This window comes from Dermacentor variabilis, chromosome 2 (genome assembly GCF_050947875.1).
Source record: "Dermacentor variabilis isolate Ectoservices chromosome 2, ASM5094787v1, whole genome shotgun sequence".
NCBI classification, from domain to species: Eukaryota; Metazoa; Arthropoda; class Arachnida; order Ixodida; family Ixodidae; genus Dermacentor; species Dermacentor variabilis.
Window position 1 is genome coordinate 68,990,964 of NC_134569.1, and position 16,617 is coordinate 69,007,580.

Here is a 16,617-nt window from a genome sequence, read left to right on the forward strand (position 1 = left end):
TATATATGTGGCGGATGATGATTAGATATATTTATATATGTATAGAATCATCAGCCTGGTTACGCCCACTGCAGGTCAAAGGCCTCTCCCATACTTCTCCAACTACCCCGGTCATGTACTAATTGTGGCCATGTTCTCCCTGCAAACTCCTTAATCTCATCCGCCCACCTAACTTTCTGCCGCCCCCTGCTACTCTCCCCTTCCCTTGGAATCCAGTCCGTAACCCTTAATGATCATCGGTTATCTTCCCTCCTCATTACATGTCCTGCCCATGCCCATTTCTTTTTCTTGATTTCAACTAAGATGTCGTTTACCCGCGTTTGTTCCCTCACCCAATCTGCTCTTTTCTTATCCCTTAACGTTACACCAATCATTCTTCTTTCCATAGCTCGTTGCGTCGCCCTCAATTTAAGCAGAACCCTTTTCGTAAGCCTCCAGGTTTCTGCCCCATATGTGAGTACTGGTAAGACACAGCTGTTATACACTTTTCTCCTGAGGGATAGTGGCAACCTGCTGTTCATGATTTGAGAATGCCTGCCAAACGCACCCCAGTCCATTCTTATTCTTCTGATTATTTCAGTCTCATGATCCGGATCCGTGGTCACTGCCTGCCCTAAGTAGATGTATTCCCTTGCCACTTCCAGTGCATCGCTACCTATTGTAAACTGCTGTTCTTTTCCGAGACTGTTAAACATTATTCTAGTTTTCTGCAGAATAATTTTTAGACCCACCCTTCTGCTGTGCCTCTCCAGGTCAGTGAGCATGCATTGCAATTGGTCCCCTGAGTTATTAAGCCACGGAATGTGATCAGCGAATCGCAAGTTACTAAGGTGTTCTCCATTAACCCTTATCCCCGATTCTTCCCAATGCAGGTCTCTGAATACCTCCTGTAAACACACACACACACACACACACACACACACACACACACACACACACACACACACACACACACACACACACACACACACACACACACACACACACACACACACACACACACACACACACACACACACACACACACACACACACACACACACACACACACACACACACACATACACACACACACACACACACACACACACACACACACACACACACACACACACACATATATATATATATATATTTATATATATATATATATATATTCATTGGTGATCTTAATTTGATGACATCTCAGTTCGTAACTTCTTCGTACAGTTCGAATTACAGTTCGTAATTTGCAACGCTGCTTTGTTTTTCTGTCAGTTTTTGCTCTGTCTGAATTTCTTTGCGTTAATCCCATCGATAGAGATTATGTAGTCAAAGGAATGGTGCAACTTTTCAATAGATTACTACAAATAATTATTCTGCAGCCTTCCCTCGGCAACTGTATGCACGCGGGTATAGTGAAATGGCCCACGGCCACTCAGTATCGCAAAATTACAAATGCTCTCCTGCAGAGGAAACGGCGAGTTCTCTGGCAATAACAACTTGCCCTGAAGTAGCAGTAATACTGATAGACTCCCAAGCAGCAGCTCGCAACTATCAAAAAGAACGCATATCAGAAACAGCGCTCAAAATACTAAGAAATCACACCGCACGCGCCCCGCTCCCCGACACCCACATCAAGTGGGTTCCAGGCCATCAGGGTATGACAGGAAATGAGGCGGCACGTACACGCCACTGCCCACGAGCATACCAGACGGGCTTTCTTGCTATCCCACACTAGGCCGGCAACCAACCTTGATGACATCGCCCTAAAGTACTCAGAGCTTCTGCCACACCACCGACTCAGCAGAAGAACGTACGCTTTACCAAACAAGAATCTGAGCAAAGAGGAAGAAGTCATCCTGCGCCGCCTACAGACCAACAACTACGTGCACGGAATAATCATGCACAGACTGTATCCTGCGCAGTACTCGTACACATTGTAGGAGTTGAGGAGGACTTTGGGATGAAAACTTGGAGGTTTATTTACATTATTTACATTGAGACGACCAAGAAATTAACAGTCATAGAATCATTACGGGCAGGCAGCAACTCGGACGCTGCGGACCGTGGCAAGAAGTTCGAAAGAGATCAATGAAGGGATGCTCTCTTGCTGCTCCCGGTCTCTGGCTTTTAAGCCCTTCGGTGTCTTGAAGTCACGTCACGTTGTGCGAATCGGCGAGCCCGCTCAGGTGACGCCATTTTCGGCCAATCGGCGAGCCCGCTCAGGTTTCGTCATTTTCGGCCAATGGTAGGCGCCCGTGCGATTGTGTCACACCCGGCGAAGAGGGTCGCTCCTTGGTCCCCAATTGTCCGAGTGCTTACTTCTCTCTGCAGTCTTGCCTTCCCGGTCTGCAACTACCGTGACAAAGGCGGACGGGGGGGGGATTGCTGCCAGGGCTTCACGGTGCATTACACCCGTCTTGCCTCTTGGACCCACGTTACCTGGTAAAGTGCCAGGCTCTCACTTCACTTTCGGGAAGAGTCAAGCAGTGAATAGCTCCAGATGCAGCGTATGAGGCGGGGGCCGCCAACTTGCTTGCACGTGCCGCGCCTCGGCAATGTGGTATACGTGCTTCTGCGCTCCTTAATTAGCTGTGGCGCGATTCGATGTGGTCTGGTGAACTCGAGGGAGGCTCAGGAAAAGGTCCCGTATCTAACAACATGCCCCCATTGCGACGTTCCAGGCACCCTGCAACACATGGTCCAGGATTGCCCACTGCGCGACACATCCGCAGACCCTACCTCACAAGCTTCACAAGACGACTCCAAAGAAAGCCGCCCCATAGAAGCACAAAAAGAGCGCCCCAACTCACCACAGATGCATACGACAACTGAAACGTGGGAGGCCAAGCTTTCCTCCGATGACCTGGATGACCAACGCAGTCTCGTCGCCCGGGCCAAGGAGGCAGCCCAAGCCAGATGATTCTTTGAATAAGGGATCCTCCCACCTAGGGTGAACCGTGTTCTGACTCGGTTTACCATTTCGGAAAATAAAAGTTTAGTTCTCTCTCTCTCTCCTGTAAGTACATGAAACCTATCATGTTGCATACAACGTATAGAAATAAGCCATGGGTATCCATGGGCGTTTTAGGTATCACTCAAAAGTAGTCGTTTCGATTATACTGCGCAGCTAAAGCACCAGGCGTAAGGATGTCCGCGGGAAAGTCAGAGCTCAGGAGGTTTTCTTGCTTTTTTTTTTTGTTGTTATTCGCTTCTAGAGTGAAGCAGCGACGTTTTGCAATCTCCTTCGACATTTATTTCGTTATGCTCCCGCCGCCGTGCTTATAGGCTTGCTGCCGCTAAGATAGCTCTTGTTGATAAAGAAAGGAAAATGCTTGCAAGTATCCGAAGAAGGGCGAGGAAAGAATAAGCTGATTGCTGCTTCTTCTCCCTCTACTTAAGGTCACCAACGTGAGTCTGTGCGCTGGTTTCTTCTGTCTTGCGAAAGGCTGGGAATTGTGATTGCTTTTGCGGTTCCTGAACGTTTGTGTCACATGAATGATGCCCGAGGGACTTTTGCTCTGTAAAGGGAACCTGTGCGATTTTGTAGCAAACGTACGAAAAGCAGAACTTCAAAAAAAGACACGTGAACAAAAAGAAGCAGTGAAATACAACGAAAAACAACGGCTTTTCAGGGTCTTATAAAAAAGTCAGCTTTTTCTGTAGTTCTAATAGGTGTCCTTTAATTCGATTTGAAAGCGTTCTTGCACTCTCATCATATATGTGAAAAATTGAGAATATCGTGGCTCTAAAAAGTTATTCCCAAATTTTTCGTACCATTGCCTTTAAAAAAAGATTAGTAGAGAAATTGCTAAGTTTAAAGAACAAGATCAGGCTTTTTGTGTGGAAAGTAAAACAGTGTGACCAGCAAATTTTTAAATTGAGGTAACTGTAAACATTACGAGGATACAATACAACGCATAACTGATAAACGCATAATTTCATCTCGGCTGTGCTCCCACTGTGCAATACATAAACTCTGCGAGAGGCAGCCGAGCATGACTTAAGGAGGAGCAGGGACATCGACAGGATTATAGACAGACCTGGTTCATGCCAAAAAGAAATGTGACCTTTTCTCCCATATGAGCCAATGTCGCTGGTATTGAAAATAACTTTTTACAGCGAAGCTGTATGTGGCTATAGTAGGATACCAGTTAAACATCAGTTGTCCGCCAAGGCATGCGCACCACGCCAGGTTGTTACTCGGCCAGCCAATCACACAAGCAGAAAAAATCGTCGCCATGCGACCATTTCAAAACGGCGTCGTACTTGATACCTCTGGAGCGTCTGCAGTTCTTGAAGAGCCTTTTCATCGGCGGAAGCAATGGCGTGTGCAACAGACATAGACAAAGTGTATAGAATCTCAACATTTCACTCTGCAAAAGTCAACGGTACAGTTCATTTCACTGCTGGCTCCGTTTTACTCATGAAACTTCGCTGCCAACATAATATAAGTAAAACATGGCAACAAATAGTTGCAGCGAATCAAGCTCTTTAGTTCAGTTCAATAAAGAATCAGGATTTCCCTGTTCCTCTATAATAGATGAGTGAAAACGTACAAAATTACGCGCTTATCATTATATTTTTGTGGTTACCACCTTATTTAGGTAACAGGGAAAGTTTAAAGTACGAACTATTTGCAGCCTCGCGGATGAGCAGCGGCTGGAGGTTATGAGGACGTGGGCGAGGTTTACTGCAAACTCCAGTTGTATCCGACTATTGGCCTCGAGCTGCACCACTGGAAATGCTGGCGCCACCGTCGGCGTGACGTGCTATTAGGAATCACGTGGACATAGCGGCCGCGTCAGCTGCTTCGGGAGCGCCAGGACAGTTTAAGTTCCCTCGTACGCTGCGGTCCTCATTTAGTGGCGAGATTTTCCCGCTTCGAGTGTCTCCTTTACAACGATTGAAAGCACTAGAATAGGTAATGGCTGCCTTTGAAGGTGCGCAACATGGTAGGCTACTGCTCGGTGCCGCAGTGCCGGACGTACGCAACGGAGCCCGGTGTCAGCCTTATTCACAAGTAGCCGCAGGACAAGAAGCTGCGTGAAGCTTGGCTCGCGAAACACAAAACCGGCAAACAGTCATCGGCTACAACTCGGGTATGCAGCAAGCACAGACGCGAGGAAGATTTCTGCTTCGGCGCCGGGTCGGCAATGTTCTAAAAACGCGCACTGAGACACTCGCCCGAGTCCGCTGCCCGACTAATAGAGACTTATAGCCTGTGCGGTATTCCGGCATGTGCGGGCGGTTTGCCGGTTTAGCGGGGGTGTAAACGTGAGCGGCCAGATTGGTGGCGCCAGCTGGTGGTGAAAAGCTCAAGCACACAAACGCACAGCTAGTTACTATATTCTGCTTAGCTACTGTTGTAAATATTCGACAGCGGCGTAATCGTGTTCACAATTAGGCCGCTGCCAAAAATTTGCACCACTAGCGAAGCAGGATATAGTAGGTTACTGCAGTTTTAGCTCTGTGTTTGTCTGGTTGAACTCTATGCTACCAGGCGGCTGCAGCGATCTAGCTACGGCCTAGCTAGCTCTGATAGCGCCCACGCAAGATTGGTTGCTTGTATACTGTCCAATGCTCATATTCTGTGGCCTAAAGCTCATGGCACGGTGCGAAAACGCGCACGCGGCGAAAGCGAAACAGTGCGCGGACAAGCATGCAGACGCGCAGTCGGTCGCTGAAGCTGTGCGATCGCTGCATTGAGGCTTCATTCTATAACGCTCCATTTAGATATACAAACACTGTAAGAACATATTTCGCATAGTTTGGTCTCAGCGTCTGCCTACCTTTCATGCAAGAATCTGGTTCGGGAGACTAAATCGCGGCGACCGCGCACAGTGGCGTTCACTGTACGTATTCGGTAAAGAGATAGCGTCTGTAAGCGATTCTGCGCTTTCAGTTTGCCCAAGATTATTATTTAGACAGTAAAAAACTTCTCTCGTTTCGAAAATACTTACAGAAATTTACGGGAGAGCTCCCGCGTGGTGTTTTCGGTGAGCGCTGACAGCAGAACCTATGAGGAGCGCGCCGCGTGACCCCTATACTACGCCAGCGCTGCGCTTCCGATAGATGGCGACTCCGTGACTCCTCGCCGCCAATAGTTTTCAGTTGATCGATGTCCGTAGATCAAAAACCTTGGGCCAATCCCGAAGACTGTGCAATACCGGGCCGACCTGCGGCGAAGGTGAAGCAGGCTTCAAGCACTCCGCCATATTGCAAAACTAAGTTCAACATTTTCGGTACAAATGCAACCCGTATCAGCTGATAAGAACATATACTACACCTTCACCAGCGTCGCCGGCCATGTCTACGTCCGCACCACCCTCTCTTTGTCGGCATTCCAAGCGCTTGCGTATCTCCTTTCCTTTCCTTCCGCTCTCGCATGCTGGCGGCCCCATCCAAATGTCACACGTGTATAATTTCCTCCGGCTCCTCAGAGTGGTGATCCCGCAGTGCACGCGAATGTATACATAAAAATCACGGTAAATGAGTCCGTGCGTTTGTTTAAACTTATTTGCCACCTTTGTGTCGTATGCTAAACAGCCTCGTTGGTCATCCACCTTCACAGAGTGAAGTGGCTCACGATTTTCTTTTTTTCGAGTTTCAACCTAAATGACCACCTTCTAGACTGTATGCCATTCTTTGTTCAGCATCATGGGACCACGTTTCTCGAAGAACGCAAGCCTAACGCTTATGTCACTACCTTGATTGCGGTGGAAATACGGCTACCATCCAGTATAGCTATAACGAAGTGTCATCCTGCCTGATGCGACTAAGAATACAGTGTTAGAGTGCCAACGCTGCAACGCAAACAGTGCCATTGCTTGTGAGAACCGATGATGTATGAGCCTCATATAACAAGTACTACCTTTTCCTCAAAATGTTATAATATAAATCATATTCTTCACCTTCATATTTAGGTCATTCACATTCAAATTAGTTTTATTATTGGATAGTTCTCCCCCCGAAAGAATTGTCAATTATCGTTAGTGGAAAGTAGAAGGCTTCGTAAACACAATGTGTCCACTCCTTTGTTTGAAACGCTTTCATAGGCTAACCTTCATGAAGGACGTGTACAAGCGGCCAGATATTTTCAAAAAGTAGCAGTAACTTCTTCGAAAGAAAGTTGTCGTAGAAAACTATCACATTATAATAATGATGGCGTATAAATTTTATAAATGTATAAATTCAGAAGTAGGGCTTATCTTGATGTCAGTCCTGTAGTAATGTTATGGATTGCGTTGACCATAACTGAGAAGAAAGCATATCGCAAAATATATCGAAAGAGCTGTTACGAAGACTCAGCAGAAAAGGAACCGAAATTCGGGTCTTGTAAAAGGAAGTGCTGAAGTGTTTCGCTGTATAGTGCCCAGGCAAGGGATCCGAAAGGTTCAGTCCATGTCGTATTCAGCACAGGCAATGTGCTACATTTATTTTATTGAAATGAATAATAGGAGAAGTTGGCGCCTTATTGGCGGCACTTGTTATTCCTTGTCGCTTAGCAAAGGAAACAAATATACGCAAAAAGAGCGAGTTATGTCACAAGATGTGGCACTCTGTAAACATGAGATGTATAAACACATTATCGTTTCCATGAATAAGCGGAGCGGGTGCGCCCTAGCGCGGTGCCTTAATGCACGGTCTAGTATTGGTGTTGGATACGATCTTTTAGCGACATGTTCAGGACGGTGGTTGCCCATATGTCGCTACGAATGGTCCCTTTTGACTAACACGCGTCCTGCTGCTCAGTTCGGGCTTTCACAAATGTGTCAATTATATTAAATAACGCGACGCTGCGAATGGTTTTTCTTACACGCCTGATGAATGAGAAACATTTCACAGCATGCTTGGTACGAATTTCGCTTGCAGATAATTGATAGTTGCAGATAATTGATAATCGCTTGCAGATAATGTGCTCGTTAAGATTCTATTTTCGATTTATCGCAAGTACTCGATTACCTCACACTAAAAAAACGTATGTTGATCATGACAGCGATGAGGACAACGCAACAGGATGATGTAACAGCAATCCTGTTCCTTTGTAAGAGCACTGTCATTATACGGCCGATCTTGCTAATATGTTAGCTGTCACGATTTACCGGCGCCTGTTCTTAGGAACTGCACAGTAGCCTATCGGCAGGTTTGGGAATGCGGGCACTCACTATTTACCTACCACGTTTGTTGAGTACTGTTTTCGATAGGTTTGGGAACACGGGCACTCACTATGTACCTAACACATTTGTTGAGTACTGCTATCGACAGGTTTGGGAACACGGGCAGTCACTATTTACCTAACACATCTCTTGAGTACTGCTACCGACAGGTTTGGGAACACGGGCACTCACTATTTACCTAACACATTTGTTGAGTATTGCTGGCCCTTTCGTCCGAAATTTCTTACCACTTATGAGCCGTACTCTAAGCCTACTTTTAGATTAGCATTTCGCACATTATTGCAGTTTTCATTGTGGAATATAAATGACTCCTTCGCCGAGGAATTCTTTCGATGCCGACAAAGGCGACTCTTAGCTATAAAAAAGTTGCAGCCTCGCTTTCTGTCTTCGAGTACATTTGGCTTCTGCACTCCCCAAGTTATACACAAGATGCATATTACAATGCTGCCTCCATCAATATGCAAAATGCTTGATGATTCTACCGCCAGACTTAGCATCACGCTAGGAAAAGTTTATATTCCTGCTGCTTAATAAAAACAGTGTTTAAAACTACCTTACAAAGCGAAAAGGACGTAGACATAAACATGTACTCCGCGCTACTTTCAGCGTATAGTCTTTCATCTCATCATTTTAGGCGAGAGAAACGGTGAGGGATATTCGTCAAAATAAACAAGAAAGGAATAAACTATTCGACTTTTAAGGTAATGCAATCAATTACATTAGCGCGCGTTGGAATAAATGGAAGAATATAAAAAGGAGTTAGCAAAGAAACACGCGGTATACGCGAAGCTCTAGCAGCGCTACTTTGGCGCAAGTATTACACGTTCAGTTCCAAACACCATAACGACACTTTTTCCCTTCTAGTTCTACAGAAAGTGTGTTCGTATTTTTGTTTTTTTTTTTTGCCGTTTAGAATATTTTCAGCATTCAAATGAATTTTCTTTATTGGGCTGGTTACAAGTGCGCTTTTCCTTTCTGTGCTTTAAAAAAAACGGTGGTTTTACGTGCCAAAAGCACGATATGATTACAAGGCACGCCGCAGTTGGGAACTCCGGGTTAATTTTGACCGGCGGGGGTTCTTTAACGTGCACCCAATGTACACAGACGTCTTTATATTCGAACCCCATAGAAATACGTCCGCCGCTGCCGGGATTTGATACCGCGCCCTATTCCTTTTTTTTAATTCCTTGATAATGGGATTTTCGCTACGCCGATACCGCTACTCTTGCCTGCTAATACAAAGCAAGGCCAGATGTGAATACCTCGGCTGCTGGTTACCAATGCAAGCGCAGATTTTCGAGTCAACGCACTTGGAACGGAAAAACCGAAATTTTGACAAAGGCGCTCGGTGTCGTCTGCTTCTTTCACAAAGACAAAGCTAAATTCATCTCTAGCATATCAACACACGGGCACAAAGGAACGAACACACTGACCAAGTATAAAAATTTGAAGGCAACCTCCAAACAATATAAAATGCAACTGCCATATTGTATCAGTGAATACGCCCAGTCGGGGCACGGCGACAGAGAGAAACCTTCTTTTTACTTGGAACCAAGTCTTCCTAAGGCGGCATCACACATAGACGGTAGCTGAAACAGGTTTATGCGACCTGTCTTGCGTTGGCAATGGAAAATCATTGCCCATACTGGATTGGCCGCCACATCAAAGGCGCGTAAGGGACTTGTCATCAAGCCCAGATAAAGGGAAACTACCATCTGTACTTAAGGTATTCCGGGAACCTTAATCGCGGTTGACCTGGCATATGCAAAATGTCTGATCGCGTACATATACACTTCTATAAGTATATGTACTATATTACATGCCTCGACAGGAAGCCCCAACAAGACGACACTCAGACACGCATTGAAGGGAATAGTTGCAACCTAGTTGCAGGCGCAGCGTTTACTAAGCTTGCAGTCTCTATAAGAAGGTGCATGTACAGTGAAACGCGAATCTACATGGTTTTGAATCCCACCAAGGGCATTTTGCTTACTCCGCCTTCTCTTGTGCGCGAAGAAGGCATTATATATTCTGACACGGGCAGCAGAATACTGTGTTGGTATTAGAGAATATTCAGAATCAGTCGATTGCGTGGGCCGCCCTTTTTTTCAGACGATCGAAGAGAGCGACACCGATGCGCTGACGAGTCTGTCACCTGGCGTCAGCCTAGACGGGAGAATATTTCCCGGCCGCACGCATATTCGAGTACAGTTTTCTCCCAAGTACAGTAGAGCTTTGGAATTCTCTACGCGGTAACATTCGTTCACTACCACTAAAAGATTTCTTAGCTACCACTGGTAAGCACTTCGCTTAACATGTAAAGCGCTTCTTTTTGATCATTCATCTTTTTGAGTTCACGTACGCGTATTTCTAATGTGTAATGTATAGTATTGTATAATGATTCCACTTTTGCTATAGCCCTATATTGGGCTGCAGTATATGTACATTAACAAATAAAATAAATATGACCATTCTAAAAAAAATCCCTTTTGTGCGGCATAACAATGCCTCATTAGCATACACGCCGCTTTTACGTGGTGAGATGTGGCGCTTTTGTGACGCTGTGTGTCAGATCGGCGATGTGGGTACTGGTGGTGCAAAACTTAATGGCGGTTTATACAAGAGAGGGTTGGGGATAGCCTTAATAGCCAACCCCTAACAAAATCTAGGTGGGATCACTAGTCCGGGGCACCTGTAGCTTCCGCGGCTGCCCGGGCCCTAGTCACGAGAGCTCTTTGGCTCTCTATGGTATAGCAGCCGAGCAGGGCAGCCTACCAGCTCTCTCGGCTGGGTGAGGGAAGGGGCGCAGCCCAAGAGATTTCGCCCACTTTATCTTCCGTTTGGTCTAATAATGCACAGTTGGAGTGTACGCGTCATACCAGATGAGGAGCTTTCGCGGTTTTCCTGACGACGCGTGACAGAGAAGCGTAGTCCACACTGTGTATTCATTTCTTTTGAGCGGGTGCCCTCGCATCCGCAGTGGCATGGTCGTTTGGCGGGCGTCGCATTTTTCTTCGCTAAAAACGCAGTTTCGCCACGTACGGAGTCATGGTAACGTCTGATATAAATATCACGCCTGGTATCCTCCGGAGTGCTGTTCAAGTGCACAGGAGCACTGGTCTCGAAAATTTTCTGTCGCTGCCAGTGCTTTGCCCTTCAAGCAAAACCGTAATTTATGAACGACTGGGCATAATTAAAGACTTGTACTTTTCATGTATTATGAAACTGAAACTACTGCCGAGAATACATGTTTCACTTTCACGTTATGACCAACCCTTGTAAGGGAGGTAGAAACCAATATTTCTTTTTCTTTTAGAAACGATGAAAGCGCTCGGACTTCATAGAAAATTACCCATATACGCTTCTCCGAGAGCCCAAGTAATGCGTTCTGAAGGACTGTAGGTTGTTTCAAATGATTTCAGTTAAATATCAGGCGAATCTATGAAAGAATATATAGCCAAACCAGCTGGCCTCAAGCCAAATTGTAGCCAGGTCCGAAGGAAGCGTTATTGAATAAAACAACTATTAAATATAATTTCGGACATAGCCACTCGTCGTATCGGTATTGTTTTATGAAATCTCGAGACATTAGCGACATCGCTGTGGCATTTTAGCCATGACACGAGGATAATGAGTGTCTGCACACAGTAGTGGTATTGTTTTCAGGTAGGGTTAGGTGAACGTTCTGCTTCATTGCTTTAATTAGTGACTTTTTTTCAATCCCACTACTTTCTATAGGAAAGTAAAGGGAACGTGGTTTGTACTCAGTAAACGACAAGCGCTAATTGTGCAGACGAAAGGCTAAGTACCGTGAGCATCTTTAAATTTCCTTTCTATGGCTTGAATCAAACACATTCGAAATAAATCACGCCCTGACCATACAATCTGGAGATATTATATACATTTCACAGGCTCCATATATAAGTGCACACAGTAGTGGTATTGTTTTCAGGTAGGGTAAGGTGAATGTTCTGCCTCATTGCTTTAATTAGTGACTTTTTTCAATCCCACTACTTTCTATAGGAAAGTAAAGGGAACGTGGTTTGTACTCAGTATAAACCACAAGCGCTAATTGTGCAGACGAAAGGCTAAGTACCGTGAGCATTTTAAATTTGCTTTCTATGCCTTGAATCAAACACATTCGAAATAAATCACGCCCTGACCATACAGTCTGGAGATATATACATTGCACAGGCTCCATATATAAGGGAAAACAGTGCTGCTTAATTTCTAAGGTTGCAAGCTTATTCGACATTTTCCTTTATTTTTTTGGAGTGCCCACATTAAAGAACTTTTAGGGGCAAGTCTGTGTTGTTCCTACCGGCGAAAAGGCTCCGATACATGCACAGTACTAATTCATGCATCCTGAACTGGAAGTTTCTTCTGAAAACGGTATTCCACGAAGCAGAGGTTATACGCTGCATTACTGCGGTTCCCAGCGGTGCCTCTTCCTATTTTTCTCAGTTGGTGCCCTGGTGGGTATCTTGTTTGCTTCCCGGAGATATTAATACGTTTTTGCCGCCGCAACGTAGATATTATATCCCCTCGTATCTTCATATCTCGAATGATGAAGTACTCAACCAACATCGACCTGGACTGCCTGCACGAAAAGAAAACAAAATCACTCGCACCAACTTTGCCCAGTAATAAACAAAGAGGGCGTACGTGAAGGAACAGATTTATGATGCTTGATTAGCTAAAAATTACAGGTACACGCCACGTTGCAGTCGGCCGCCCTGCAAGTCACGGTAGTTGGTCGTTGGGTTAGGCTCAGTGGTGGGAAAAGCAGTCAGCCGTTCATCTCGCTTCCTTTTTCCTCTTTGTGGGCAACTCTGCTGGGATCCCCACGCAGTGCTGGCCATGATTCGTTCAGAAAGTAGGCTGTGGCAGCACAAGTCAAAGAGGTTTGCTCAGGCCAATGCATTGAGCGTAATAATGATCGATCCTTCCCGGTAACCAGCATCGCCAGTATCGGGGAGCCATCGAGGAGGCGTGCGGTTTACTATGCTGTCTATTCTGCGCTCCTACTACTGCGCTGCAATGGCTGTTGGTCATATTAATGCTGATTGGATGTGATGCACGCACCCTGGCGCGGAAAAGTCATTTATGACTGTGCTGGTTAGCTCTGTGTTCCACCGCAAGCTATTTCACCTTTTTTATGTGTGCGCATGTGCCTGTATGTGGTCATGCTCGAGAGCTTATGTACGCGCGTGGGTGCCTCAAGTTTCCAGCTACTCTTGCCAACTTTTGTAAGCAACTCTCGCTTTTATTCGCAAATATCCGAAGCATACTTCCAAAACGTGAGGATCCTTGCTCTGCTATCGATGTTTCGGACGCCGACATACTCTGTTTCACTGAAACCGAGTAATCTGCGAAGAGTGATAGTAGCGAATTGTTCGATTGTAAGAAGCACTATAACATTTACCGGTATGTCAGGGGTGCCATGTGTGGAGGAGGTGTGCTCACAGCAGTCTCTGATGCTGTTTTCTGTTTGCCTATCCATCTTTCTCACTATGTGAAACTTGTCTTGGTCGAAATGCAAACATGCTCTAAGAAATTGATTTTGGGCGTTTGTTATCGCTCATCATCTTGTTCACTCATCTTTGCTGGCGATGCTCATGCTCTATATTGGTACGTCCACACTAGCGACAAAAACGCGCGCAACACACCACGCGCGGCGAGCGGTGCTGTCGCGCGCGGCAAGATTCACGAAAAGCGGCAGCAACGCGCGGCAAACGCGTGCATGGGTGCGAGACCCATTTTTCGCGGCAGACGCAAAACGACCACCAATCAGAAGCGAGCCGCTTTACGAGCCGCGCTGTTGTAGCGCCACCTGTCGCATAAGCAAAGAATCATAATCTATGGGCTCTGAGACTGAACAGTGACACGCGCGCCGTAAAATCTCAGAGGCCATTTCCAGTCAAGGGGGCTGTTTTTGTTGAGCCTTACCACACCACCACTGAGGCGTCGACGAAGAATTCGCCTCGCAATGGAGGCGTTTCTGGAAACCGTTCGCGGATATGTGTGCCTCTATGATAAATCGAGCGTCGGATAAGGAGCTGCGCGCCAACCACTGGCACATTATGGACAGCAGTTTGGCAGCGGGGAAGCAGAGTGTGCGCCTGGCCCTCAGTGTCCCTGTACCACGCCCAAAACTTTCTCGTCCGCTTTCTGGCACGTCGGCGTCACACAAGTAAAGAACAAACAAGTATTATAGTGTTCGCAGTCACCAGTAGCTCGTCGTCCGTATCCGACATGCCTGAGCGTGGCCGGCAGTGGCGCAAAAAACACAGACACTTCCGATGGAAGACGAAATGGGCAGAACGGAGAGCGCGTTGTCACGAGATGTATCGAATGGAACGAGACAACACTGGACTCCGCAGGCCGCTGCCGCGTGCCACAAAACGCGACTGTGGACTTGCCCGCACGCGTCTGCCGCGAGGGCGCTTGCCGCGTGCGGCGCGTCGCGCGCGTTTTTGTCGCTAGTGTGGGCGTACAATATGGCTGCAGTGCGGTATTCGAATAGCCCCTTCCTTTCACTAGGTTACTTTAATTTCCCTCATATAGTACGGTCTAATGTTCTTTCCGATTGTCATGCTTTGTATAGTTAATGCGACAGGCTTTTGAATTGGTGCAATGATTTCAATGTCCCAGCTTGTAGTACAAGCCACTCGAGTTACGTCTACTACTTCTAACATCCTCGACTGTGTACACACCAATACGCCTGATCATATTCATCCCATGTCGAACCTACCGGGCCTAAGCCATCACTTACTGCTTCATTTTTCTTTGACTAGCACCTTGCCTCACCAGACCGACCACAAAAAATATACCCGTGACTATAAATACACTGATTATGATGCTACGAACCATGATCTTACTGCCTCTTAGATGATTATTTGCCTAAGTTTTATGATCGCTCCCTGAATACTAACTGCAATTTATTCAAAGAAAAAATTTCATCACCCATCGAGAAATACGTTCCACGCATAGTCATTACATCAAACTGACAATCGCCATGGTTCATTCAATCGTTAAAAAGGCTCTGTAATAAAAAAAAACATTTTTCGCTCCTCAAAACTAACCGGTACTCAAGAATATTGGAATATTATCAGGCCATGGCTACCGAATAGAAAAAGCTCTCAAGCCCGCAAAGGATCAATTTTTCAATACTACATTACCATCTTTTCTAATTACTAACCCTAGGAAATTTCGGAGAGTAGTCAACAAAAGAGACATCTCAGCTATCACCCTTGAAGACTCAAGTGATCAACTGATCAAATTTGATCAATGGGCAAATGTTCTGAACTCTATTGCTGCTGTTTCCAAAAATGTGTGTTCTGTAACGCCTACTCAACACGGTACTAAATGTTTATCGATTGACTCTATGGTATGATATTAGTGGCACAGAAAGAATACTAGATAAGTGAAAATTTTCTTCATAATGTGGCATTGATAATATAAATTTCAAGTTTTTAATAAGAACACAAGTGTTCAGTGCTGTAATACTTTCTAATCTATTCCAGCAATCTCTTCAGAAACCCTGTATTCCGGAAGACTGGAAGGCCGGGAACGTGATCCCCTTGCACAAGTCCGGAGATAGTCATTTGCAATATCATTATCGGCTCATTTCACTTACGTGCATTCCCTGTAAAATTATGAAACATGTCATATACTCTCACCGTGCATGATTACTAGACTCGAATGCCATTCTTGCAGACCATCAGCGTGGACTTCACAAATTATTTTCCTGTGAAAACTTTTATCGTTTACGCATGAGCTGAATTCCACACTTGACAGGGGTTCCATTGTTGACTGTGTATTCCTACATTTTTCGAAAGCGTTTGAGAAGGATTTTCATTAATAGCTTTTTTTTAAACTAAGTAAACTTAACCTTGTTCTTAACGTTCTTCAATGGCTGTACCCTTTTCTCACCGATCGTTCACAATTTGTCACAGATAATAACACTTCCTCTGTCGCATCTACAGTTAAATCAGGTGTGGCAGGAGGCTCTGTGCTGTGATCTTTGCGTTTTCTCATTTACATTAACGGTTTACCTGATAGATTGCGCTAATCAAACAATCTTCTTTCCGATAACTCTCATATACCGCGAAATTAAGAGCAACTCCAATATCGGTCTTCTTCAGTCTGATATCAACCATGCTCTCAACTGGGCTAAGACGAGGCACATGGAACTAAACATTAACAAATGTAAGTACATGTGTGTTTCTCGTCGTAATATTACACTGCCCTCACATGATCTTAATACTATCAACCTCAAATCTGTGTCCTTTTACAAATATCTAGGCGTATTTATTCCTTCTAATCTTTCTTGGAAAGTGCATCTAGGACATATAACCAGCAATGCTAATCGCATGCTGGGCTACATACGCCGCAATTTTTATCTTTATTGTAGGTCTGTAGAACTACTTCTTTATAAATCGCTAGTTCGTAC

The 16,617-nt window shown here is 45.4% G+C and overlaps 1 pseudogene; it reads right to left on the reverse strand.

The window, feature by feature from the left end:
• Nucleotides 1-6,118: 6,118 nt before the first annotated feature.
• Nucleotides 6,119-6,297, reverse strand: LOC142573395 (U2 spliceosomal RNA; annotated as a pseudogene).
• Nucleotides 6,298-16,617: the final 10,320 nt, after the last annotated feature.